General features: G+C 45.9%; 2 long non-coding RNA genes across 2 annotated transcripts; one reads left to right on the top strand and one right to left on the bottom strand.

Annotated features, from left to right (window-relative positions):
* Nucleotides 1-1359: 1359 nt before the first annotated feature.
* LOC121043575 (uncharacterized) lies at nucleotides 1360-7457 on the bottom strand. The gene is made up of 3 exons (XR_005796923.1): nucleotides 7143-7457; nucleotides 5361-5558; nucleotides 1360-4697 (listed from the first exon to the last, which is right to left on the bottom strand). It is a non-coding gene; the product is annotated as an uncharacterized LOC121043575 (long non-coding RNA).
* A 6693-nt stretch (nucleotides 7458-14150) lies between these two features.
* On the top strand, nucleotides 14151-24921 carry LOC121043574 (uncharacterized). The gene is made up of 3 exons (XR_005796922.1): nucleotides 14151-14382; nucleotides 20365-20522; nucleotides 24077-24921. It is a non-coding gene; the product is annotated as an uncharacterized LOC121043574 (long non-coding RNA).
* Nucleotides 24922-26585: the final 1664 nt, after the last annotated feature.

Raw genomic sequence — 26585 nt, 5'->3', positions numbered from 1 at the left:
TGGTGTATCTTCTTGGAAAAGTAAGTGAATCTCAACTCTTAACTCACATCATACACAAAAGTTGACTCATGAGGAGTCACAGAACTAAATGTAAGGGTTAAAGCCATCAAGGCTCTAAAACATAGGAGAAAATACTGCAGCTTTTGGGAAAGCAAAGATTCCTTGTGGAGGGATAAAAAGCATGAACTGTAAAAGTTGACAGTTGGACTTCATCAAAATTAAAAATTCCTGTTCTACCAAAAACACTAAGAAAATGAGAAGGCAAACTTAGGGGCTAGGAGAAAATATTTACAATATACATATCTACATAAGACTCATACCCCAAATTTATAAAGTACTCACATAACTCAAAAAGGAGACAAACCAATTAAAAATGGGTGTGGTAAGGATTCTATGATGACCCCAATGACCGACCCATGCCCTTGTATAATTATCTCTCCTTGAGTATGAGTGGGATCTGTGAATATTATGGATGTCACTCCCATGATTAAGTTATATTATATGAAGGCATTTTGACAGATGTAATTAAAGCTAATCAAAGGAGAGATTCTCTCTGCCCCTCCCCCATTCATTCCTCTCTCTCTTCTCTGTCTTTCAAAAATAAAAATTTAAAATTTAAAAAGGGAGATAGATTATCCTGGGTGGGTCTGAGCTAATCAGGTGAATGTTTAAGTGAGGTTCGAGAGGCAGCAGCAAATTTTTCCTTGAAGCAAAGCACCATGAGTTCTATAGCTTCAGGGAAATGAATTCTGCCAACAAACACGTGTGCTTGGAAGGAGACCTGGGCCGGGGGTGGGACCCCAGCACTGCCCAACACCTTCCCTGCAGCCCGTAAGACCGGAACAGAAGACTCAGCTCAGCTGTACCTGACCCACGGAAACTGTGAGACAATAAATGTGCTTTATTTTTCTAGTTTTATCTGACATATTTGTGGTGATATGTAGAAGGCTAATACATCAGGCAAGTGAGCATACCCTTCACAAAAGATGTGTGAATAGCCAGCAGTTACATGAAAAGGTGGTCCACATCAGTAATTGTCAGAGAAAAGCACATTGCAAACAAAATGGACATACCTCTACACACACACACACACACACACACACACACACACACACACACACAAACACATGAGTGGCTAAATTTTGGGGAACCCCCGCCCTCCTCCCCGGCAGAACTAAGTGTAGCATCTGGAACTTTCATGGACTGCTTTGGGAATGTCAAATGGTACAACCATTGCAGAAAACAGTTTGGAAGCTTCTAATAAAACTAAATATACATTATCATATGGCCAGGCTATTTCACTTGATATTTACTCAAGAGAAGTGACAACATGTTTCCATGCAAAGACTTACACGTGAATGTTCACTGCACTTTTTATTCATAATAGCCAAAAAGTGGAAACAGCCCAATTGCACATCAACAGGCTAACACATGAACAAATTGTACTGTGTCCATACAAGGGAATAGTGCTCAGCAAGGGGATACTTTTTGGGGCGTGCTGATAGCAATCTTCTAGAACTTGACGGTGGTGGCGGTGGTTACACAGGTATATATATTTGCCAAAATTCACCTCACTTCACACTTAACAGTGGGTGCATTTTATCTCCAAATTATAATACCTCAATAGAGTAGATTTTGAAATGTTGACTCTCCCAGCATGATTTTATTTGCTTGAAAATGATCCCCCACAGAGGGAACAACTAATGGTGCAGGTGGATGGAGGCCAATTCCAGGAGGGATGTCCTTGACTAGGAAGTAGGGTAGGGTCCAGTGTTTAAGTGGAATTGCTGGCTACTGATAAAATCGGGGTAGTTCTCTGTTTTCTGGCTTAAATGGGAAGCAGTGTAGCAGCTGAGAGGGAGGGAAGGTGGGGCATTGGAGGTATGGGGAGCAACGAAAGGGTATAGAAGAAATTTCAGAGAGAAAATGGACCTCAGGCCTTCCTGCCACCCCTACGCCCACCCCATTCACCTTGAGACTCCGTTCCCACATTCCTCTTCCCCATCATTGCCATATTTGAACCACTTGAAAGAGTGGAATTTCGGCTTGGAATCTTAAATTCGTTACCATCATTATGGAAACTCCAGGCCAGGCGGCCAGAATGATGCTTTGTGGGAGGGGGCCGGGAGTCTGCAGGGGGTGCTCCCCACCCCCCTCCTCCTGCACAGTGCTTACAGCATCCAGAGAGCTCTGGAGCTCTGGGGAAGCAGCCTGGGGGTGGTGCTGGGGAAGCCCGAGAGAGAGGCTTCCGGGAACGGAGTGATGAGGAGTGGCCACGGGCAAGTGCAAGGATCCCCCCAAGACTAGAACTAAGAGACCGAAACTAAGAGGCAGGAAATCAGGCTCACAGGAACAGGACAGGAGGTCAAGCTGCCAGGGCCTGGGACCTAACAGGGAAGTCTTGGTGCCAAGGCGTGGCTCTCCCCCTGCTCCTTCTAGGCCTTTCTTCCTGGCACCTTCAACAATGACTCTGCAGAGGGTGCCCACTCTAACCTGGGTACTATTTCCTAGCTCTCAGAAACACAATTCAGGGCATAGTCCTTCTGCACATCTCTGCCTCTCTACCCACCCCCACCCAGGCCTACCAGCTCCTGCACTAGAACCTTCCTGCCCACCCGCCTGTGTGGCCTAGGGCCACCGAGCCTATGGGGAGCCAGGAAATCTGACAGGTCCACTTCCAGCAAAACCCCCAGCCTAGTCTCCCTGTTAGAAGAATGCCAACTCCAGCCATTTGAACTGACTCCTCCACTGAGGGGACTTTATGGACTTCTGCCACTTCTTCAGTTGTGATTGCTGTTGTGTCTTACCCATAAGGGACTCCTCTTTGGGAGTCATATCATCTGCATGGCCAGGTGTCTGTAGACACGCAACCTGCCAGAGTCAACTCTGAGATTTGTGGTTTTAGAAGACAGGATTGGCCACTAAAGAAGGTCACCTCAACTTCCAGCCCAAGAAGGAAATGCCTGTTTCCAGCAGCCATTTAGACAGTTACAAAGCTAGAATTAGGATTAGAAACGGAATGCTTTTAAATAATTTTTTGCAATATGTTTCTTAAAGCTCCCTAAGTAATTACTGGCTCAAAGAGGCTTGTGAACCAAAGACACTGTGGCCCTGGGGCAGGGGCAGACCAGAGCCTAATCAGACTCTCTCTGCTCTGTGACCTGTGACAGAGTTGGGCCAGAGCCCTGAGGCTCTGAGAGGTTATCTTGCCCCAAAGACACATTTCTCCTTGGTTCCTGGTGCTCTTCAGGCAGAGGTGGTACGTGAGGCCCAGTGTGTTCTGGGAGATGCTGGGGTTTCAGTGAATCTCTCCACGTGTCAGCTCAGCCCTCCCAGGTGAGACGCAGCCAGGCGAGAGCCTGCCTATACAGTTCCAGATTTTCTCCCCTGTGAGGACACAGACAGACTGGTTCCGTCATGGTTCCCACATCCCTGAACATTCGGAGAAAAATGCAGTATTAACGGAACCTCTATTCAAAAACACCTTCTCTCCCGAGAGCATATTAAATGTTAATTGGGGTCAATAGTAGCTATTGCCAAACCGTGGGGAATCTGCTTGTTTTGTGGATCTCTGTGGACAGGGCAGAGGAGGGGGCAGTGCAGGTAAAGGCCCAGCCCTTCGCTTACTCAGGGTGGGAGGGAGCCACGGTTCTGGAGCACAGCCCCTGCCTCAGTCTCCCACTGTCAACCAGGGAGCACGCCAAGGCCTTGGCTGCTCCCAGAAGGTGTGAGGTCAGAGAAGAAGAAGGTATGAAATAGTCATTCAGAAGAGTGGGCTAGACAGCACCCCCAGCCATGCCTACTTGAGGTTAAAGATCATAAGCTCCATCATCAGGGTGGGGAGGCTTTCCTCAGCTGCCCCCAGCTATGTTCCAGCAGGCAGGAGACAACTAGGAGGTGACCTTGACCAGGGGGTGGGTTGCCACTTGCCAGATAGGCCCAGGGAAGCGAACAACCATGGAACATCAGCTGGATGTCAAAAGACAAAAGGATGTGTTGCGATCGGATTCCATCACACACAAGCTGGGCGATCTTAGGGGAAAAAAAAAAAAAAATCACTCAACTTCTCCGATCTGCTCTTTTCTCGCTCACAAAACCGGTATCAAAGCACCCCTTCCACGAGGTTGTGTGCGTGAAGTGATGTGCTCTGTGGGCAAGTGTTCCCCGTCTGGAAGGAGCCCTGGATGGGGTGGGTATTGCTCAGGGGTATGACTGGTGTGTGAAGGGCGGTTTGTGGTCACAGGTATTGACTGAGCAGCCCCCAGGCAGCACCGGCTGGGGGGCGAAAGCTGAGCCAAGCACCTGGACATGAGCATCTCCTCCTCCTGGACATGAGCATCTCAGATGTCCTCACAAACAACCCCTCTCTTGCTGAGCTTGGCTGCTGCCCTGTGGGGATCCTCTAGGTAGCTTCCCGCTCTTTTAGTTGAAGGACCAGTGGTCAGAACCTGGCTTTGTTGCCCCTCAGGGGGAAGAAGTCTCTCCCAGGAGACTCCTTACACCCCCACGCGGGGGCTGCCCAAACCTCTCAGCCCCAGGCGCAGACCTCTGCTGGCTGCACTATCATGTCTGCAGCATATACTTCTCTGTCCATGCCTTTGGAATTCGGGGTGGAGGCCGTGGCCTGTCCTTTGTGTGGGGCCAGCCAAACCTCAGTTTCCTGTCCATTTCCTCCTCTGCGCCTAAGCCGCAGGGTCCTGTGGACAAAATTGGTCAAAGATCATCCTCTCCTGCCCAGGTGGAGTGTTGGTCTCCAACCCCAGCGCAGCCCTCGGTGCCGACTGGGGCTTCCTCCCAAGTGTCTCTGCTCAATTCTCGCTCCTGGCCTTTAGAACAGCCGTATCAACCTGTCTCCCTTTCCCTCAGACCTTTGGCCCCTGCCCCTTGCCCTCTCCTGCCCAGGGTGGATCCTGGCACTCGACACTCTACTCTGAACTTCTCAGCAACACCTGTCCATTCCTGTTCCCTCCCTTCTTTGGGGATCCACCACCCCTGCTCAACTGGCTCCTTCCCACCCAGGTCTAAATTAGCTCACATCTCGTCCATCTTCAAAAACAAAGCCAAACCTTGACCTCATTTCTCCCAGGCTGAGCCGTCTTCCTATTCGCACACACTGTACCCAGACTCGGGGCTTCATTTTAGTGCTGACAGCTCCCCAGCCACCACCTCCTTTCCAGAGCCCTTGTAAAGCACCGCTCCCCAACTGTGGCTCCTGCTGGACATGACCACACAGATGTCCCACATGTGCATCAAAACCCAGCTTCAAAACTGAACTCTCCCCCCCACCCCTGCCCCTCGCACAAACCCCATCCCTCCCCGCAACACGACCCTCACACTGAGGTGTAAGACATGGTCCTCACAATTGCTGAGACTCCTGGGTCCTTCCCTGGATGACTGCTTCAGCGTGCCGCTCTGCTTCCTGACACGGCCGGGTCATCTGTCCCCTGCAAGACCACCACAGTCTCCTGGTTTCCTGCCTTCAGTCATGCGTGCGCTCAATTCACATCCCACAGAGGAAGCAGAGGCAGCTTTCAAGATAAATTCCATCATGGCTGTCCCTGCTCAAGACATTAACAGCCCCATTAACCTCATTAAAATAAAGTGCAAGGTGCTGCCGGGCCCTTAAGCTTCTCCCCACACCCACATACTCCAGCGGCTGTGAACTTCGGTTTCTGCGATGTGTTGTCTTCTCCTCCAACATTTGCTGAAGCTGATGCCCCAGTCTACAGCCTCTCACCTACGTCACCCCTCCCCACGCCCTTCCTTAGGCTCTTAGCTGAGAACTCATGTCAGCACTGCGGCCTCTGCTGAGGTGCCCACAGTACCCTGCACTTCACCAATTACAGCATCATCCCCCGGTCGGCCCCCCTGACAGGTGAGCTGCCTGGGTGAAGACAGAATGTGTTGTTTTGTTAAATCTTGACCTTCCAGTAAATTCTAACAATCTGTAAAAAGCCTACGCAGATGGGGATGTAGATGGACAGACTGCAGGCTGCTCTGACACCCAGCTGGCTTTCTCTCCCCACAGGCCTCCCCGCTCCCCGCCCTGCTGAGCCCTTGCCTAAACGCTGAGGGTTCCAGTTGGGTGTGTCCTACCAGCTCACCAATGTCTCAGGGCTGATCTGCCTGCCCCCCCCCCCCCCCCCAGAGCAAGCACAGCACCACCTTTGACTCTTCTGGTCAATCAACTCCCTCTCTTCCTTTTTTCCAAAACTAAGCTCCGTCAGCTGTGACCCTGATTTCAGCCCTTCCCACACCCTGAGGGGCCTTTCTCCATCAGTGACACCCCATAGCCTCTTCTGTACCTCCTAACCTGAAGACAAGTCCTATGTCCCTGCTCAGTGCTACATGACCCTCTCATGCCACCAGGCTGCAGCCCCACACACCTTGCTCCCTCCCCTCATGCTCAGCAGCTCCTCCAACATCTTCAATCTCCTTGTTCTTCTGGGGGCTCCTGAAGGGCAATGTGGGCACGTGGGCTGTAGGGCTGCATAGACATGCTTTCACATCTCATCTCCACATCTGTCTTGCTCTGTGACCCTGTGCCACTCACTTCCTATCTATGAGCCTACTTCCTCATCTGTAAACTTGAGCTGATTAACGGTTCCTCATATGTTGCTGCATGAAAATTAATGCAATAACACACGCAGGTGCTCAATAGATGTTCCTTGTTGGGGTCCTGACCCAATTCTCCTTAAAGCCTTCTACCCCCAGAACTTCAGTGATTTTATACCACCTTAGGGCTGCCTACCATCGACTGAACCCTTACTATGTAACCTCACCAGTACATGTAGCTTTCACCGTAGGTACCCATTTAACAGATGGGGGTGTTAAAGCAAAGAGAAGACAACAGAGACCCAAGAAGACACAACCAACCAGGGGCAGAATCAGTATTCAAATCCAAGCTGTCTGGCTCCAGACCCCTTGCTTAAACCCCTCTGCCGTTCTGTGTCCAGTTCTCCAGGTGGTCTCGGCTGGGTCCTGGATGTCTCATTCCTCCTTGACCAATGCCCCCTTTCCCTGATTCATTTACTCACAAAGCTTTGCATCTCAGTCCCATCCTACCCCCCACCTCTGAGCTTGCGGGACACCTCCTCTGGATGGCCTGCCTTCATCTCAGGATCAGAGAGTCCCGGACTTACTTTCAACCCCCTCCTCTGGCATCCAGTGACCTGATTTTGCAGCTTTATTGGCAAATTCCTTTCACTCAGCCTGGCAGCCTAGTTTCTTGTGAGTGTGCCTGCCTCCTTCATGGGGCCGTGAGCTCCCAGAAGGCAGAACCCTGTCCTCATGGTGCCTCTGTCTGCCTCAAGTACAGTGAAGGCAGATGAAACTCTCTCTCAGATCATATCCTACCCTGATTGCCCTCTCTCTCTGCAGGGAACTATTCTTTATTCTTTCTTCCCACCTCTGAAATTTTTCCCTTGCCTCTGTCTCCCACATCTCTCTGCCCTGGTCAGGACTGCCTTCCAACTGTCTCAGATTCTCCACGGCCTTCTCATTCCAACCGCCCAACTGTCATCCAGCAACAGGCCTTCACCACCCCACCCCACCTTTACCATGTGCCCCTGCCCTTCCCTTTTTTTAATGTTGCCTCTAATAACCTAAAACATGGCAATGGTTTTTTTTTTTAATTTTTTTTTCAACGTTTATTTATTTTTGGGGGAACAGAGAGAGACAGAGCATGAATGGGGGAGGGGCAGAGAGAGAGGGAGACACAGAATCGGAAACAGGCTCCAGGCTCTGAGCCATCAGCCCAGAGCCTGACGTGGGGCTCGAACTCACGGACCGCGAGATCGTGACCTGGCTGAAGTCGGACGCTTAACCGACTGCGCCACCCAGGCGCCCCGGTAATGGTTTTAAAAACAAACAAAAAAACACACGTGCCCTGGATATAGCTGTGGGTCACCAGTTTACTACCAGCAGGCTACAGGTGATTGGCTGGAGGTGGGAGGAGAAAGGTCTTGATAAAAAGGAGTGTTATGTTAGCCTCCAAGATGGCCCCCACAATCACCGCCTTCTGGTATCTATGCCTCTGTGTAGTTTCCTTCCACACTGTCTCAAGGTTGGTCTGTGTGACTGGAGAATATGGCAGAAGTGATGGTATGTCACTTTCGAAGTTGGGTTACAAAAGCCGTTGGGACTCCCTTCTCTCTCTTCTTGCTCGCTCCCTCATCTCATCTCATAACTTGCTCTGGACGAAGTAAGGACACTCAGACAACCCATGAGGCAAGGAAATGAGGCCTTCTGCCAAAAGCCACATTCTGTGAGTGATCCATCTTGGAAGCAAATCCTCCAGCCCCAGTCGAGCCTCCAGATGACTGCAGCACTGCTTGACTGCAGCCTCATGAGGCGCTCTGAGCCAGAATGACTCCCTAGGCTGCTCTCAGCTTTTGGCTCTCAGAAACTGTGTGAGATAATCAATGTTATTGTAAGCTCCTGGGTCTGGGGGCCATTTGTTACACAGCAGTAGATAACTAATACAGGAAATGAGATCCATTCATTCACTTCATCATTTAACATATTACTTTTGAGCTGCTACTACAGGTCAGGTACTATTCTGAGTACTGGGAATACAACAGTGAACAAAGTAGACAAAGTCTTTACTATCACAGAGCTTTTACTCTGGTCAGGGGAGGGAGATAGCAAGGGGGAAGAGAGATATGCCCAATGTGATAAACACTATGGAGAAAAACCAGTGTAAGGATGGAATGAAGGGTATATATAGGCAGGATATTGATATTTTATACAGGTTGGTCAAGGGAGTCCTCTCTAAACAAGTGCTCTCTGAGCAGAGACCTTAAGAAGATGAGAAAACAGATATACAAGGAAGAGCACACAAGTCAAAGGGAACAGTAGATATGATGGCTCAGTACCCACTCACTTCTTACCATTCCTTTACTCATCCTCAGGACAGGCTACCTCATGTCTGGCCTAAATTGCTACATCAGCCTCTCAAGTACCTCCAGCTTGTGCTTTACCCTACTGTGGTCTCTTCTCAACAAACCTGCCATAAAGCCTAAGTGAGAACAAGTCACTGCTCTATTTAAACTCTATAAGGATTCTTCATTTCATTTAGAATAAAAACTGAAATCTACAAGGTACCTGGGTGGCTTTGTTGATTAAGCGTCCAACTCTTGATCTTAGCTCAGGTCTTGATCTCAGGGTAATGGGTTCAAGCCCCAGATTGGGCTCCAATGCTGGGTATGGAGCCTACAAGACAAGACAAAATAAAAAAACCTGAAGTCTTCATCATGGCCTACAAGGGTCTACACACTCTGGCCCCTCGTTGACATTTTGGCCCCTTCTCCTCCTAGTCCCTCAGTCCCTCAGGTATTCCACTCCAGCCACAATGGTCTCTTTGCTGTCCCTACAACTTGCCAGCAAATTCCTGTCTTTGGGCCTTTGCTCTGGAGCCCCTTCTGCCTGAAATATTCTACTCTCTCCCTCACTTCTTTTAGTCTTTGTTCAGATCTCATCACCTCAGCAAGGCCTACCTTGAGCATATTACTGAATTCTGCAACCTGTCCCCTCCATGTCCAGGCCTGCTTTTTCTTTTTTCCTTCACACTTACCCCTTCTAATATTAAGTGATTTATACTTTTAGTCTATTATATATTTCTGTCCACTAGAATAGAGGTGCGAAAAGATAGGAATGTCCTTCTTTTGATTCCCTGGGGTTTTCCAGGTAGCTGTGTTCCTGGCACACAGTTGACACTCTAAATATTTGTTAAATTAATTAATAAGTGATTGGATGAGGGTTCCTCTTCTTTCCATTGACTGATCTGTGACTTTGAGCAAGAAAATTCTCTTCTTGGGGCATGCTCCTTCTTGATAAAAGAATGAGATTGTTCCTTCTAGGCTGTTCTCAGTTGCACAGCATAGCCCACAAAATCCACCTGGACTGTGGACAAAAGACACGGACAATGAGAGTTTGATCCTAGGTGTCTGCCATTCAAAATGCAGTTGGGGAGACAAACCATAAGAGACTCTTAAATACAGAGCACAAACTGAGAGCTGCTGGAGAGGTGTTGAGTGGGGGATGGGCTAAATGGGTGATGGGCACTAAGGAGGCTCTTGTTGGGATGAGCACTGGGTGTTACACGCAAGTGATGAATCACTAAATTCTACTCCTGAAACCACTATTATACTATATGTTAACTCACTTGGATTTAAATAAAATTTATTTAAAAAAGAACAATTTCATACACACCAAAAAAATGCACTTGGGGGCAAAAATCATGGAAAAAAGATTTTTTTTTTTTTTGCTGCATTAAGTCACCAACTCTGTCATTTAGCGTACCCTTCCCTCATGCCCATCTTTGCAAAACTTTGGGAATAGGTATCCAGACAAGTAAAGGACTCTAGGGCTCATTAAGAAGAAATCTGAAGGGGCATCTGGGAGGTTCAGTTGGTTACGTGTCCAACTCTTGATTTTGGCTCAGATCATGATTTTGTGGTTCATGAGTTCGAGACCCTCCTTTGGACTCTGCACTAATAGTGCGGAGCCTTCCTGGGAATCTCTCTCCCTCCCTCTCTCTCTCTGCACCCCTCCCCTGCTCATTTTCTCTCTTTCAATAAATAAATAAACTTAAAAGAACAACCTCTGAAGGGGATATGTACAGTATGATGTCCTTTGTGAAAATTAAAACACAGAAAGCCATGTGATGTATTTCTCTTGGCTTCACATGTGTATAGAAAAGTACATGGGAGTCAGTCACCAACTCCATTAAAGTGGTTTCCTCTTAAGAGCAGATATAGTTCTTAAGAATAGACATAGCTGGGGGCGCCTGGGTGGCGCAGTCAGTTAAGCGTCCGACTTCAGCCAGGTCACGATCTCGCGGTCCGTGAGTTTGAGCTCCGCGTCGGGCTCTGGGCTGATGGCTCAGAGCCTGGAGCCTGTTTCCGATTCTGTGTCTCCCTCTCTCTCTGCCCCTCCCCCGTTCATGCTCTGTCTCTCTCTGTCCCAAAAATAAATAAACGTTGAAAAAAAATTAAAAAAAAAAAAAGAATAGACATAGCTGTAGCTGTCTCTGCAATGCTTTATTTATGAGAGAAAGAATTCTGACACCAGTATTTCAAAATGTCAACATTCGTTAAATCCAACTTTTTATTTGTTTGTTCTCTATTTGATATAAGTCACCATTTAAAGAAAACTATTTTTAAACAACTACAATAGAGAAGTTACCTACCAGGGTGCCTGGGTAGCTCAGTCCATTAAGCCTCCAACTTCAGCTCAGGTCTGACTTTGATCTCATGGTTCCTGAGTTCGAGCCCCACACGGGCTCTCTGCTGTCAGCATGGAGCTGGCTTCAGATCCTCAGTCTCCCTCTCTCTCTGCCCCTCCCCTGCTCACGTGCATCTGCTGGTGTGCGCCCTCTCTCTCTCAAAAATAAATAAGCATTAAAAAAAAGGGGGGGGTGAGAGATGATAATTTGTTGCAGTCTCTGCCATGGCCAGCTAATGTTTCCCCTCGTCACTGTCCTTGTCAGGGCAGGGGAAGTGAGACAGCATGTGCCCTGTGCAGGAGAAGGGGTGCAGCTGGGCTGGGCGCAGCTGGAACTCAGAGCCAGCCGGTCCCCGTGCACAGCCAGAGTGGGAGCCCGAGGCCAGGATCACTTGCCAGCTGTACCTCAGAAGGCTGGGTGACCTTGGGCAAGGTACTTTCCACTAATGCTTTGGTTCCCCTGCTGTATAACACCGCGTCCCTCCTAGGTTTATTCTGATGCTTGCAGGAGAAAAAAAAATCATGAAAATAGCTTGCAATAGCCCCTCATTTGGGGATGGTCACCTGAGGCTGCTGCTCACACACTTAGAGGTTTGCAGGCACAGGTAAGAAAAGATAAGATAAATATAAGCATCTTCTTCCTCCCAGCTTCCAATCTTCCTGAACGCTTCAAACACCACCGGTCCCTGGGTATGTCTCATCCAGGACTAAGCCAAGAGACCAGTCTGTAACTAAGAGGCCAGTAGGCAGCTCCGGGGCTTCCGCTCCCAAAAGGGAGGCAGCTTCTGCTGCAGCATCCTGTTTCCCAGTCACTTTTCTCCTGAGACGACTTCTGCTTCCCCAGCCGACTCCAAATATTCCAGCTCTATTAGCCTGCCATAGAATATATATATATTCTTCTGGTGCCTGGCTCCTGGGGTGTGCATGGTTTCTCCAGCAGGAGCCTCCTACGCTGGCACTCGGAGGATCTCTAATTCCAAGCTCCTGAAGTGCGGAATGGCCTGCAGCTTCCCTTGGCACCCGCTTAACGCAGTTCAATAGAAGAGTGCCTCCAGCGAGACACCTCCCCATGAACAGCTTCTCCTGGTGCCCCAGCAATTTCTCTGCCATCCAGTGAGCCACCGCCATGCCTGGGCAGTGGCGGAGTGGGGGAGAGGGGACGCCCTTGGGCATTCTATCTCAACCCCAGAGGTGGTGGCTCCTCCCTCTATCTGCTCTGCATTTTTCATTTCAGAGTTCCCTTTACTTCTTACTAGCCAATCTTCTGTTACTCTAATCCCCTGTAATAGTCAGTGATTCTTTACATTAAACATCCTCTGTTCAGATTACCGTGTGGCTTCTTTCTCCTGGTTGGTCCCAAACTGATATAATTTCATTTGGGGGAAAGGCCAAAGGAAGAAGGGGATGTAGGTTAGCCCTATGTTTAGTAAGTAGGACGTGCAAGATGACAGAGGCTGTACCCATGTCCGGCCCAGAGGATGAAGGACAGGAAACACTAACCAGAGCGCTCTTGGCATCAGGACCCAAACTCTTAAGGAAGTTTAAAAAAAAAAAAAAAGCTCCCCGGGGAGCCTGGGTGGCTCAGTCAGTTCAGCAATGGACTCTTGATTTCAGTTTATGATCTCACAGTTATTGAGTTCCAGCACCGCATCAGGCTCTGCGTTGACAGTGAGGAGCCTGGTTGAGATTCTCTCTCTCTCCCCCTCTCTCTTTGCCCCTCCCCTGCTTGTGCGTGCTCTCTCTCTCTCCCTCAAAATAAAGAAATAAACTTAAAAAAAAAATAGCTCCCCAATTCAGATTGGAGCCACACTCACCACATTTGATAGGTGTTGAAACTTGGTCTCAGAGGGACTAACTAGGTCTCTTTGCTCCAAAGTTCTCTCGGCTCTACCCTGCTGCCTGCTGCCTCCCTGAGTGGGACAACGGGAAGCTGAGCTCTAAGCAGGGGGTTTCCACACACATTATGAAATACCAATGAAATATACATATATATGGTATATATATAACATATATACCATATATATTATATATATTATATATACATATATTATAATAAGTAATATTATATATAAATATTATATATATAATAAAAAACCCTCAACGTCCCAGAATAAATCTTACAGGGATATTTCAAGGGTTCAGTGAGAAAATTAGTGTCCGTGTTTGGTAAGGGCTTAACATTGAGCTTTGCTAACAGTAAGTGCTCAGTAAAGTGGAGCTGCTATATAACAGTATTAATAACTATTGCTCAGAGACCAGCTACAACCTCAACACTGAGGCCCCTCTCTGGCAGAAAGAGGGAGTGAGGCCGCCCCGCCCCCCCTCAGTGGATACCTGCTCCTGGGCACCCTGCAGCACCTAGAGCTCCGAAAGCCTCTTTCTAGGTTCTCCGGCTCAGGTTGGAGCAGGGGGTGGGGTTTAGCGGGTCTCCAAACGCTGCCTGTTGCAGAGAACTACTCCCTCCCGAGTTCGATCTGGAAGGCAAGTACCCTGCTGCGCAGCGGGGCTCGCTGGATGTGGCGCGCTCCCCTGTGGTTGGAGGATCCCCAAACAGCCGCCAGGCCAACCCCGCCCCTGGGATCCCGCCAGGTCCCGGAGAGGTGCCTAAAAAGCAGTACGAGAGCCGCCCGCCCACCAACCCCCGGGCGGCAAAGAGAGGGAGATTGGATGAGCTTCTCCCCGGGCTTGAGTCCCCGCTCCCAGGCACTGTTTGATATCATCACCCCTCTGCCGGGGCCCTTTCAGATGTCAAGCTAGGCTCCCGCGTCGCTGAAAGCCCTGCGCCCTCCGGTCCCGGTTTGTTTCCCTACTTCTCCCGGACCAAGGGATTGGCGCCGGCCAGCAGGTGACGCTGGCGGCGCTCGGAGACCCAGCGCCGTCTCGGCTCGTCCCGGCGCTGCGGTCCGCCCAGTGCCGCCCGGGAAACCGCGGTCCTGGACGCCGGGCGCCGGCGCCTCCCGGACCCCTGCGGCGCCACGCTGGCGGGAGCCTGCAGCGCCAGGGCCGCGGCCAGGAGCTCCCCCGACCCCGACCCCCCAGGAGCCGGGCGCTTAAAGTCGCCCATCGGTTTAACAGCCGGGCTGCGTTACCTCCGCGGCGTCCTCGCAGAAAAGCTCGGCTCACCGCCTGAAAGGCCGAAGCCGGGAGTTTTATGAGGTGGGAGGGGGCAGCCTGGCCTTGTGCGCCGGGGGTGGGGTGGGTGCCGCAGCGGGGGCCCGGCGCCTCCACCGGGGGCGGCCTTGACGCCCGGGCCCGCGGACACCTGCGCGCAAACCCGAGCCCCAGCGGGAAACAGCGCCCTGGAAAGCAGGTTACCTGGATTCTGGTTTCCCCGCTGTCGTTTCCCTTAGCTTCCCGAGTCTACCACAGACCCCGGCCCTGTTTTGGGGCGCCACTGGGTTAACTGGGGAGATTCAGGACGGGTCTGACTTGAACACTGACTGGGAAGGAGCATCATCTCTTCGTCAGCGCGTAGGTTATCAGACCTCAAAGGAAGGGGAAGGGACATTCTCCCGGTAATGGGAGACCCCTCCCTTCCTCAGGGACGCCCCGCCCCCAGTCCCATCCGGCACCGTGAGGGCCCCCCCAAGCACACCTACGGTCACCTCAGCCCCGGCGTTAGAGCTCTCTGTCCACACCCTCTTGTAAATAGCTGCCCCTTGGCCACCTGTGAGCCTAGGGGTGTGCTTACCTGGGGGCAGTCTGTATGGAGGGCCGGGGTCGATGTGGCTAGAAGAGCCCAGAGCCTGGCAGTGGGGTTCCTGCAGTTTGGACAGGGAATTCCAGGGTCTTAAGCGGCCAAAGTGGGGTGGGGTGGGGAGACACAGGGTGGGGGAGCACATCCCTTAGTCCCAGGATTTCTTACCCAGTGGGAGGGATGGGGAGTCCAGTGGACAGCCAGGCTCTGGAAAGTGGGGGTCTCTTGCTGGGTTTCCCATCTCAAGTCTTTCTTACCTGAATGTTTCCTCTGCCCCACCCCCATCCCACCCTATATTTCCTTTTTCTCTCATTCCTCCATCCTTCCTGGTAGCTGCCGTCTCCTGTGTCTCATTTCTGCCTCCCCATCTCATGCCTGCCTCCTTGCCTATCTCCCTGGTGGGCTCCATTTCTTCTCTTCCCTTAGTCACATTGAGCATGTCCAAAATCACCCTAACAAAATTCCAAGCTTACTTAACACCTGCTGTGAGACAAAGACTGTCATAAATGCTTTACATAGATTAATTAATCCCCATACAAACTCTATGCTGTAAGCACTGGTATCACCTTTGTTTTTAAGACGGGGGAACTGAGGCTGCCAGGGACTAGATCTTTGCCAAAAGTCACACAACTGTTGGAGCTGGAGCATGAACCCAGGCCATCTGGCTCCTGGGTCTGGTCCCTTAACCACGGCATCTTGCTGTTTCTCTGCTGGGTTTCTTTTTTCACTTTTGGATCTAAGGCATCCGAAACTTCATGTGGATTCTAGTGATCTTGAAGTGAGTTTCACTTCCCCTTTGGATTCTGTGGTCTCTGTAACTTCACGGTGTTATTTCTAACCCATGTTGCTCATGTTAAAACCCAAGTTTTTATTTTACTCTAGCATTTGTGAAGCCCCTATTTGAACTTTCCAGTCTTGTCTCAGATGCTTTCCAAGGAATTAAGAGAATAGGAAAGCTGGGCAGTGCCCTTGTGCAGTCAGAATGTCAGTGGCAGGAAAACCAGTGAGTGGTTGGGACCCAAAGAAAAGGCGAATCTGTGGCCACCAGGGTCCGCTCCCAATCTGGCCTTCCCTCTCCAGGTTTGTCCTGCAGTTCCCACTGTCGAGAGCCTGGCTTTGATTTTGTTGTAGATGGCTCCTTATATTCACTTTCTATCCAGTGTTTTCTCTCTCTTTGTGGATTGGAGCCCCAGGTGTGCCCAGCCTTATCTATGAGTCGGTCCTAGCCATAGAACACCCAGGAGAGAGGTTCTCAGGCCAGATGGGGGCCAACAGGAGGTCAGAGTTCAGGGACTATTTAATGAAGTCAAATATATCCTTCCCGAATCCTATCTCTGTGGGGAAACATGGACCCCTGGAAGAAGAAGTCAGTGTGGGTCTTGGAAAGGAGGTTTGGCAACATATGTCGGCTGGCCATGTTCTGCTCTTGTTATCTCAATGTGGATGGTAGGTTCTATCTTTGGACCAACTGAGTTCTGTAGTCTTCTCCCTCCAGTGGCACCCACTAGTGAGTGCAAAACTGCAGGGAAGCCCTGGAGGCCGAGGTCCCCCTAAATGCTGGGGGGATTATATATTATATATATATATACATATATATATGTGTATATATATATATGTATATATATATGTATATATATATATACACACACACAATAAATATATATATAGTATATATATTTATTGTATATATATGTTTATTGTACATATATATATTTGTACAGTAAAAAGTTAACAAAAGAGAGAGAGGGTAGCCTAATTAACTTCCTCCTCTATTCCCTCCCCTCCCTCCTCTCCTACTCACTCATTATCCTCCCTTGCAACTTGGCTTTCCTGCCCACCCCCAAAGGTCACCAGGTCCAGTGGTCCCTGCCAGACCCTGCTTCTTCACTAGACACTGTCACCGTGCTCTCCTGACATTCCCTCCTGGATGTTCCTGCTTCTCCTCTGCTTTTGGGTCTTGCTGTGACTCTTATCTCTACCTGGAATGTCCTTTCTTTCCTTCTCTGCCCGCTAAGCTAACGTTGTGCCTCCTTGTTAAGACCTAGCTCAGTGAACACCTCCTCCTGAAGTCCTTCCCCACTTTCCCCAATTCTGCATGCTCTGCACTTACTTGGCTTGTTTGGGAGTGACTTTGGAGTAGAACTTTTCTCATTCAACAAATAAATGCTCACTATGAGCCAGGTACGGGGGCTACTTTCTGCCCTATATTTATTATTGGTAATATTTAGTTTTTCTGTTTGAGCAGCAAAGAACATAGACTCACTCAGTATTTTACTTTAGGAACATAGGCTTGTGTAATGGGAGTTTCTTTCCACCTTGTCATTTAACAATTTGTCTTCTTCTGTGAATAGAAAATATTAATGGATTTATGACCGTTGTTTCTAAGCAAAGCACACCAGAGGTCCTGTTACCCTTTTCTAGCAGGATGCTTTTAACTGCACTGAAGACTTGTAAAGCTCCCTCACCATCCTCAACCCCCACTTAAAGTTCTTTTGTTCACGGAATCTGCTGGCCCATCCCTAATTTTAGGGAGAGGCTTTCCCCTTTGATGTTGTGCCTGGGCCCAGCCCCTCCCTCACTCCCACCCCCGCCTTTCACCCCCCTGTAGCGCCAGTGGTCTTAGTCGTGAGGAGACCAAGTACAACTCTGCCCTCTGTCCTGGGACTAGTGATGGAAATCCTGAACTCCTTGTCTGACTTGCTGGAGTGAGGGGCCTTTCTGTAGAAGTTGAATGGTAGGTTGTATCCCCCTCCCGTGTTTTTCCACCAGCAGTATGAATGAGCAACACCAGATTGGGCCCCAAGAATGTTTTTACAATTGGAATTTTCCTCGTTTGGCAGAAGTTTGAAAGCAAAGAGCACAAAATCTAGGTAGAGTTGGGTTCGGAGTAGCCACCCAGGATTACCACGGTTGGGCACCACACTCCTCGTCCAGAGGGCTCCATTCACATCAGATGTCTTTATTATTCTGCAAAATTTAGTGCGTTTATTAATATTGCTTATTGCAAAGATGGGTGACTTGTATGTTTATTACAATTTGCCGGCAGATGGCAGTCAAGTGTCTTGTTTGAAGAGGGTTCATGTGTTTTGTTCAGCTTCCACGCACAAAGGAAAAAATGGGTCAGTAATCAAAACCAACAACAGATCTAATGTCATCTAAAAATATTTCTGCTTCTAAACAAGAAACTGCTTTTCTAATTGATAGGCTGATAGGTGAGTATTTAAAGACAAATCCCATTGATATTAGTGCACCAGCTAATTTAATGTTTCACCTTGTATCACATCATCTGCTGTTTTATTTGCTGTACTCAAAAGGCATTGCTGAGTTCCCAACGTAAATCTACGAGGACTTTCACAACTATATGAATCACCATCAAGCTACACATGCTCAAATAATCTACAAAATAAATGATATACACATAAGATAGAGATTACTATTTAACGATCTGGTAATTACATAATAGCAATTGCTTATTGTTATGGATATCCTGTTAGTAAGAATATTCACTTGATAGTATTTAGCAACTTGATAGCTGTGTATTTTGTATGTTATATACATTTAAGTTCTAAAATAAAACTCATTATTGATTTTTTGCTCAGATACTATGAAAGAGTTTTAAAAATTAATTCCGGAATCAGAAAACAGAAGAAAATCACAAAGAATAGTTTAGATCATTGAATACATTTTTGGAAAAGATGGACTGGGGGGAGGGGGGACAAAGACTGATGGATTAGAATGTGAATTTACTATCGGTATTTATGCCAAGCTTAACTGGTTAGTTTTGAAGAAAAATGGAAGAGAAAAAGAAAACATTAAACTGGATATTGCCTATCCAGGTACATGGCTATGTAATTTGAGTATTTTAAAACTTTGAATATTAACAATAATGTAGTTACAATTTATCTTACATAAGGAATTTAATTTTTCATTGTTTATTTTCATTAAATTTCATCAAGTTTTCATCAGATTTTGTCAAATTTAACAAATTAGCACTGGTAGGAAGTTTTTGGAAATTATGTACTTATAAATTCTAACTAAGGATCAAAAACTCCATATTATTCTATCTCAGTGATTTCCGTGTTTTATTTATATTACAAATTCTTCAGAGATGGAAAAAAATATCAACTGAGTAATGAAAGTGTGCACAAGGATTGGCAGGTACATATCCCATATAACTAATAAACGGAAGATAAAATGCATTTCAACAATAGTGCTAAGAATTCAAAGTTGAAATATGGTTTGAGGGATAGTATATTGAGAGAGATGCAAGCAAAGATACTATTCAAATGAGAAGCCATACTGGGAGCACATACTTTTGGTAAGGCAACATCTAGAGAGATCATCCAGGTAACTACAAGTACTTTGATGAGAATTGTCTTTCTTTGGCAGAAATGATACAAAATTTCATAACACAATGGCACATTGATTAACAAATAACGTGGGGCACCTGTGTGGCTCAGTTGGTTAAGGGTATGATTCTTGATTTCAGCTCAGGTCATGATCACATGGTTCATGAGTGTGAGCCCCAGGTCAGGCTCTGCCTTGTCGGTGCGGAGCCCGCTTGGGATTCTCTGCCTCCCCCTCTCTCTCTGCCCTTCCCCTGCTTGCGCTCTCTCTCAAAAAGAAATAAACAAACATTTTTTAAAAAGCAAATAATGTTACACGTTTTTTAGGGCAGGAAACATAAAACTAAACTATTAAAATTATTGTAGATGCAATGAATATGTTACTTTTGAAAAAGGCATGAAATGCAAATATTGCTTGATTATTTTAGGTACAACTGGTAAAAGCTGTGTAGAACAGATAATATTGCTAGATTTGTGGATTTCCAAAAAGTAAATATACGAATATTTGGACAAAGGGGTTATCCAGTAGATGACAAAACAAAAGAAAGCATATATGTATTTTCCAAAGACTATTTATAAAGCCTGATTCCAAAGAGAAATTGGATATAGCAATGCCGCAAGTATGCAGAGAGAACATAATGGCTCCTACAGAAGGTCCTCAGTATTTTCTAGGGCATTGTATATTGTTTGTTCTGCATCTTCTTTACATTTGGTATTGAATGATGCAGCAAAAATTTATTTTGACAGCACGATTTTTTATATCATCCAAGATATCGTATAATTACTCTTTCTGCTTCAACCAAATGTTGGAGTATATTGAAAATGCATTTATGGAACACAAAACTTAAAATCATTGTTGAAAAGGAGATGGGGAAATTGAGTAGACGCCATCTTGCTACTAAAACTTAATTAGGGGGAGTATGCAGTGCGTATTGATGATATGCATAAAAGCGTAGATTCTAAAAATACAAATCAGAAATGTACTTTTGAAAATATCCTCTTTAAGATGCATTACTCAGGACTAATTTAGAGTGAAGATCAAATTAATGTTACAGTAATCCCTCCTTATCCTTGGTTTTACTTTCTGTGTTTCAGTTCCCTACAGTCAGCTGTGACCTGGAAGCATATGACCCTCCTTCCAACTCATCATGAGGTCAACAGTAGCTTCACACTGCATCACAACGCCTACGTCATTCACCTCACTTAATCTCATCACTAGGCATTTATCACCTCATATTATCACAAAAGGAAGGGTAAGTACAGTTAATTCAGTAAGATATTGAGAGAGAGAGAGACCAGCCACATAACTTTTAGTATAGAATATCGTTACAATCGTTCTATTTTATTGTTAGTTATTGTTATTAATCTCTTAATTGTGCCTAATTAATAAATTAAACTTTATTTTAAGTATGTATGTAAGGAAAAAACATAGTGTATACAGGGTTCAGTATTGTCGTGGCTTCAGGCATCCACTGGAAGGTCTTGGAACACATCCCCCTGGGGATAATAGGAACTACTTATTACATAAGCAAAATTAGCCAGGAACCCAAAGTCAGTGAATATCAATCCCTTGAAAGCAGATAATAAGCTAAGAGGACATTCAAGAAAAGTTAATTTATGATAATTACAGAAAGATATTGATGTTAAATAGATGGCAGTTTCTTCACAATGACCCCAATTTCTCCAATGTAAAAATATCAGAGAAGGGAGGAAGATTCATTTCAAATGTTATTTCCATAATCAATCCACCTATAGTCCAAAATCTGTTTCTTTTTTTTTCTTTTTAATTTTTTTATGTTTACTTATTTTTGAGAGAGAGGGAGAGACAGAACATGAGCGGGGGAGGGGCAGAGAGAGAAGGAGACACTGAATCCAAAGCAGGCTCCAGGCTCTGAGCTGTCAGCACAGAGCCTGACGCGGGGCTTGAACCCACAAACTGTGAGATAATGACCTGACCCAAAGTTGGACGCTTAACTGACTGAGCCACCCAGGTGCCCCTCTTTTGTTTCCTATATTGGTAACAATAACATTAAAAAGAAAGGCGTATACTGCTGAAGAATGTCATTTTTTTTCAGGATGCTAGATTAGTACTTCTCAAATTTTTATGTGCATACAGAGCACCTGGGGATCTTATGAACATACAAATTCTGATTCAGTAATTTTGGGGTAAGACCTGAGATTCTGCATTTCCGACAAGCTCCTGATGCCCTGATCTTGGGTGTTTAGAGCAGCAAGGTTCTACATATCGTATATGATTTGAAGAATTACTATCAATATGAAGTACCAAAGCTGGGTGAACATGTACAACTGAAATTGACTGATGAACATATTAAGGAATTTTAGACATTCCTCATCAACATATGAAGAACTAGCAATCTAAAACTGTCCTTCTAGAATGCAAACTGGTGCAGTCACTCTAGAAAACAGTGTGGAGGTTCCTCAAAAAATTAAAAATAGAACTGCCCTATGACTCAGCAATTGTACTACTAGGTATTTATCCAAAGGATACAAAAATGCTGATTCAAAGGGGCACATGCACTCCAACGTTTATAGAAGCACTACTGACAATAGCCAAAGTATGGAAAGAGCCCAAATGTCCATTGACTGATGAATGGATAAAGAAGATGTGGTATATATACACAATGGAGTATTACTCGGCGATCAAAAAGAATGACATCTTGCCATTTGCAACAATGTGGATGGAACTAGAGTGTACTATGCTAAACGAAATAAGTCAGAGAAAGACAAATATCATATGATTTTACTCATAAGAAACAAAACAGATCAACACAGGGGAAGGGAAGCAAAAATAAGATAAAAACAGAGAGGGAGACAAACCATAAGAGACTCTTAAATACAGAAAACAAACTGAGGGTTGCTGGCAGGGGGTTCTGTGGGGGGATGGGCTAAATGGGTGATGGGCATTAAGGAGGACACTTGTTGGGATGAGCACTGGGTGTTATATGTAAGAGATGAATCACTAGATTCTATTCCTGAAAACATTATTATACTGTATGTTAACTAAACTTGGATTTAAATTAAAATTTTTTAATAAAAAAAAGAAAAAAGAAAATAAATAAAATAAAATTGTGCTCTTAACACAGTCTCTTTGGGGCTTCTGGGTGGCTCAGTCAGTTGAGTGTCCAACTCTTTATTTTGGCTCAGGTCATGATCTCAGGGTCATGAGATCAAGCCTTGCTATAGGCTCTGTACTGAGCGTGGAATCTGCCTAGGATTCTCTCTCTCTTCTCTCTCTGCCCCTGCCCGCTCGTGCTCTCTCTCTCAAAATAAATAAATACACATTAAAAAAAACTACTATCTCCCAGTAAACTATTGCAATGTTTTTGTGGCAATAACTTACTTGATCCATTTCCAAATAAGTGAAATTTTCAAGGTACAATTAATTTTGCCAAATATCAATATTGGTGAATAATGTGGCATCTCAAAATTAAGTATGTTAGAACCAATGTAAAGTTCACAATGCAGTAAGAAAAACTACCAATCTGACGATCATTTCTATAAAATATGAGCTATACAAAAAGTAATCATTGAAACTGTCAAGAACAATTATTTCTACCAAGGAGAGATGTCTATTTCATGACAAATTATTGGACCCAAATGACTTTACGCTTCTAATATTATAAACATTTGAATTTTCTATTATTTTAAGATGAATCATTTACTTGTATAATTTATATAGAATAACTTTTTCTTTAGTAATTGTTATTGTTGAGAAGCAATTAATATATAACTTTTTTAGAAAAAGTAAACTCTAGGGGCGCCTGGGTGGCTCAGTCGGTTGTGTCTGACTTTGGCTCAGGTCATGATCTTGCGGTCCGTGAGTTCGAGCCCCGTGTCGGGCTCTGTGCTGACAGCTCAGAGCCTGGAGCCTGCTTCAGATTCTGTGTCCCCCTCTCTCTCTGCCCCTCCCCTGCTCATGCTCTGTCTCTCTCTGTCAAAAATAAAATAAACATTAAAAAAAATTTTTTTTAAAAAGAAAACGTAAACTCTACCCCCAACATGGGACTCGAACTCACAACCCTGAGATCAAGAGTCACTTGCTTGGGGTGCCCAGGTGGCTCAGTTGGCCACCTCAACGGCCAACTCTTCGTTTTGGCTCAGGTCATGATCTCACTATTCTTGAGATAGAGCCTTGCATCAGGCTCCTCGATGACAGTGTGGAGCCTGCTCGGATTCTCTCTCTCACTCTCTCTCACAAAAATAAGTAAATAAACTTAAAAAAAAAAAAGAGTTGCAAGAGTCGCATGCTCTACCGACTAAGCTGATCAGGCGCCCCTTAATATAACTTTTCTTAACTTGAAGAAGGGGTAGCTTTTTCAAATTTGTGTAAAATGCTGTATGAGCTGGTGGTGGCCCTGCTTTGGAGAGTGTACTTAATAAGGAATAAAATGACCTGTGAAACACATTTGCTTGGTGTCACGGTTTTGGTAGCCTGAGATTCCTGTTTTGTGAGATTAAAAGAATCAAAATAGGGGCGCCTGGGTGGCGCAGTCGGTTAAGCGTCCGACTTCAGCCAGGTCACGATCTCACGGTCCGTGAGTTCGAGCCCCGCGTCGGGCTCTGGGCTGATGGCTCAGAGCCTGGAGCCTGTTTCCGATTCTGTGTCTCCCTCTCTCTCTGCCCCTCCCCCGTTCATGCTGTGTCTCTCTCTGTCCCAGAAATAAATAAACGTTGAAAAAAAAAAAAAAAAGAATCAAAATATAATCTGGCTCCCACGTAGATTGTTATAAGGATAACCCAAGGTACTTAGGAAAACAGGATTCTTGACCATGAGCCTGTCTCCCAGATACCCAGGAAGACTGACGACCAAGATCTCATGGGAAAACAAAAATTGTGAGTCTCCAAGGCAGAACGCTGGAATGCAAAACTAGTCCAGGGCCTAAGGCAGCTCCACCTACCAAGTTCTTGATTGCCTTTTCAGCAGATCACACTTCTGCTAGGCAAGTAACTCATCCTTTCCCTCTCTCCTTCCTCTTTCTCTTCTGCTTTTGCTATTTTTTCCTGTATGGGTCAATTCGGGGAGAGAATCTGACTGGACTAATATGGCCACTGTTGGCCCTGCGGCACTGCTTAACTAGAACCCCAGATTTGTGCTTAGAGAGCCCCCTTGTGGCCGCTCTCCGATGAAGGAGGCTTATGGGCGGACTGGGTAGTGAACCTTTTGGAAATAGTCCTTTTGTTTAAAAAAACACTCTTGATCAAAATTTCCTCTATAAACACCATTTGTTTTCCTGAACATAAAAGCAATACCTGTTTGTTTTAGAAAATTAAGGAAAATATGGAGAGGAAAAAAATTAAAATGATCACTTAATTTTGGTGTATTTTCTTCGAGTTAAATATGCATGTATATATGCATACCTACATGCATACATGAAACATGTACAAGATTTAGAATGATACACATTATATTCCTTTAAATTTATGATGTAAGATTTTTCCTAAGTCACACACACAAGAAGATCTTCAAAAACACCCTTGCTAATGGCTTTCTCATCTTCCAACAAGAGATGAGCCGTCATCGGCTGCTTCGCCATTGTAGGACAGTTGTTAATTTTAGCCAGACTTTCTCTGTATGAAAATGTAGGCAAGGCGGCTGTGGGGGACGGTTCAGTGTGCTGTGATTCGGGGCTCTCACCCCCAGGCCTGACTGAGGTGACAGAGCTGGCTTCTGTGTCCAGGCCAGCCCTGGCAGCCCGGACTCCCATCTGCAGGAACAGAAGCTCAAAGAGGGAGAAGACCTGGCCTGGGGATTTTTTCGCACATGTTTATGGGAGGGAGTTGGTGGTAAAGGGTTACAGGATTAGAGAGCTAAGCCGAAGGGCCGCACCTGGAGGCAGTCCTGCGCACGGAATTTACAACAGGAGCCTGGGAGTCGTATAAATGAGTGATGCTTCATGATGCTCTTTTCCAAGCGAGCTGCAAAAATTGGCAGGGGCCCTTCAGTGTGCTGTCGATGTGTCTGGAATTCAAATAATTTGATTCTGAGATACAATGACAATGGGAAGCAAGGCATTACCTTGAGAGAATGATGGCCGAGACAGCCGCTGCGACCAATATTCATGGAAGATGCTGTACTAACAACTGTTCTCCATTTGCCGTCCTCCCTGAAATCTCTATCATGCCTCGTTGCTGTTGCTATTGCCCTGACTCAAGGGCATTAAATTAAAAAGTAATGTAGCTGGTAATCCTTTTTTTTTCCTTTCCCTAGTCCAGGCAGTGAAGAATGGGGAACGTGAAATAAAAACCTTCACTGAAACTGATATGTCTCTTTAAAAAAATGATGCTGACATTAGACACAGCTCAGAAGAGCGCATTTGAATATCAGGTGGCAGTACAACGTATAGCAGAACTTGCTGCTGCTTCTTCTGAATTTGTCTTTGTTGGCTGAACACGTTAATATTTTTCCAAGGTGTAATAGCTGGGAGGATTCCATCAGAAATAACAGGAGATCTAGTGAGCCGGGTCCCATTACCTTTCAGATCACAAGGCATCTGGCTTTTGCCAGTTGTCATTTCCATCAGGGGAAATGATAAGCAGTTTTGGACTTTATTTGCCCAAATATAGCGCTCACACTACCTCTTGTGTGTAAAGTGTTTGGCTTTTCTGAAGCACTTAAAAAAAAAAAAAAAGCCTTTTTATCCATGGCATAGCATTCTGGAAAAGAACCCCGGACAGGGACTGTGAGCTATGGGTCATGATTTCTGGTTTGCCATTGTGGCTTTCTTTCTCTGGATTTCCTTTCATCCATCTAGAAAAGTCTTTCCTTCCATGTCCCCAGTTCCCTGATTCTGCTATCTCATTTGACTACTTATTACTAATAGTAGGATTGATAGTTCCCAGATATCTTGACTCCACATTTGCTACAAAAATCACACTCCTTTAAGGGGTGCCTGGGTGGCTCCGTCGTTTGAGCCTCTGACTTCCGCTCGGCTCATGATCTCATGGCTTGTGAGTTAGAGCCCTGCATTGGACTCTGTGCTAACAGCCTGCTTTGGATTCTGTGTCTCCCTCTCTCTCTGCCCCTCCTTTGCTTGTGCTCTTTCTCTCTCTCTCAAAAATAAACATTAAAAAAAATTTTTTTTAAACAAACAAAAATCACACTCCTTTAAGATAAATTTGGCAAATTGAACATTTTGACTTTTTGTTAATCCAATAATTAGTTCTTAGAATATGAACATGTAAATAATAATTGTGACCATTTACATAGCATTTACTATGCGACAGGTACTGTTCTGTTTTATTTTTACAACAAATCCTGTGATGTAGGTATGTGGGAATTATTCCAATTTTATAAT

This window comes from Herpailurus yagouaroundi, unplaced genomic scaffold (assembly GCF_014898765.1).
Source record: "Herpailurus yagouaroundi ecotype Mexico unplaced genomic scaffold, PumYag 187, whole genome shotgun sequence".
Taxonomy (NCBI): Eukaryota; Metazoa; Chordata; class Mammalia; order Carnivora; family Felidae; genus Herpailurus; species Herpailurus yagouaroundi.
The sequence above is the reverse complement of the archived record's forward strand: the minus strand, read 5'-3'. Positions and strand labels throughout refer to the sequence as shown.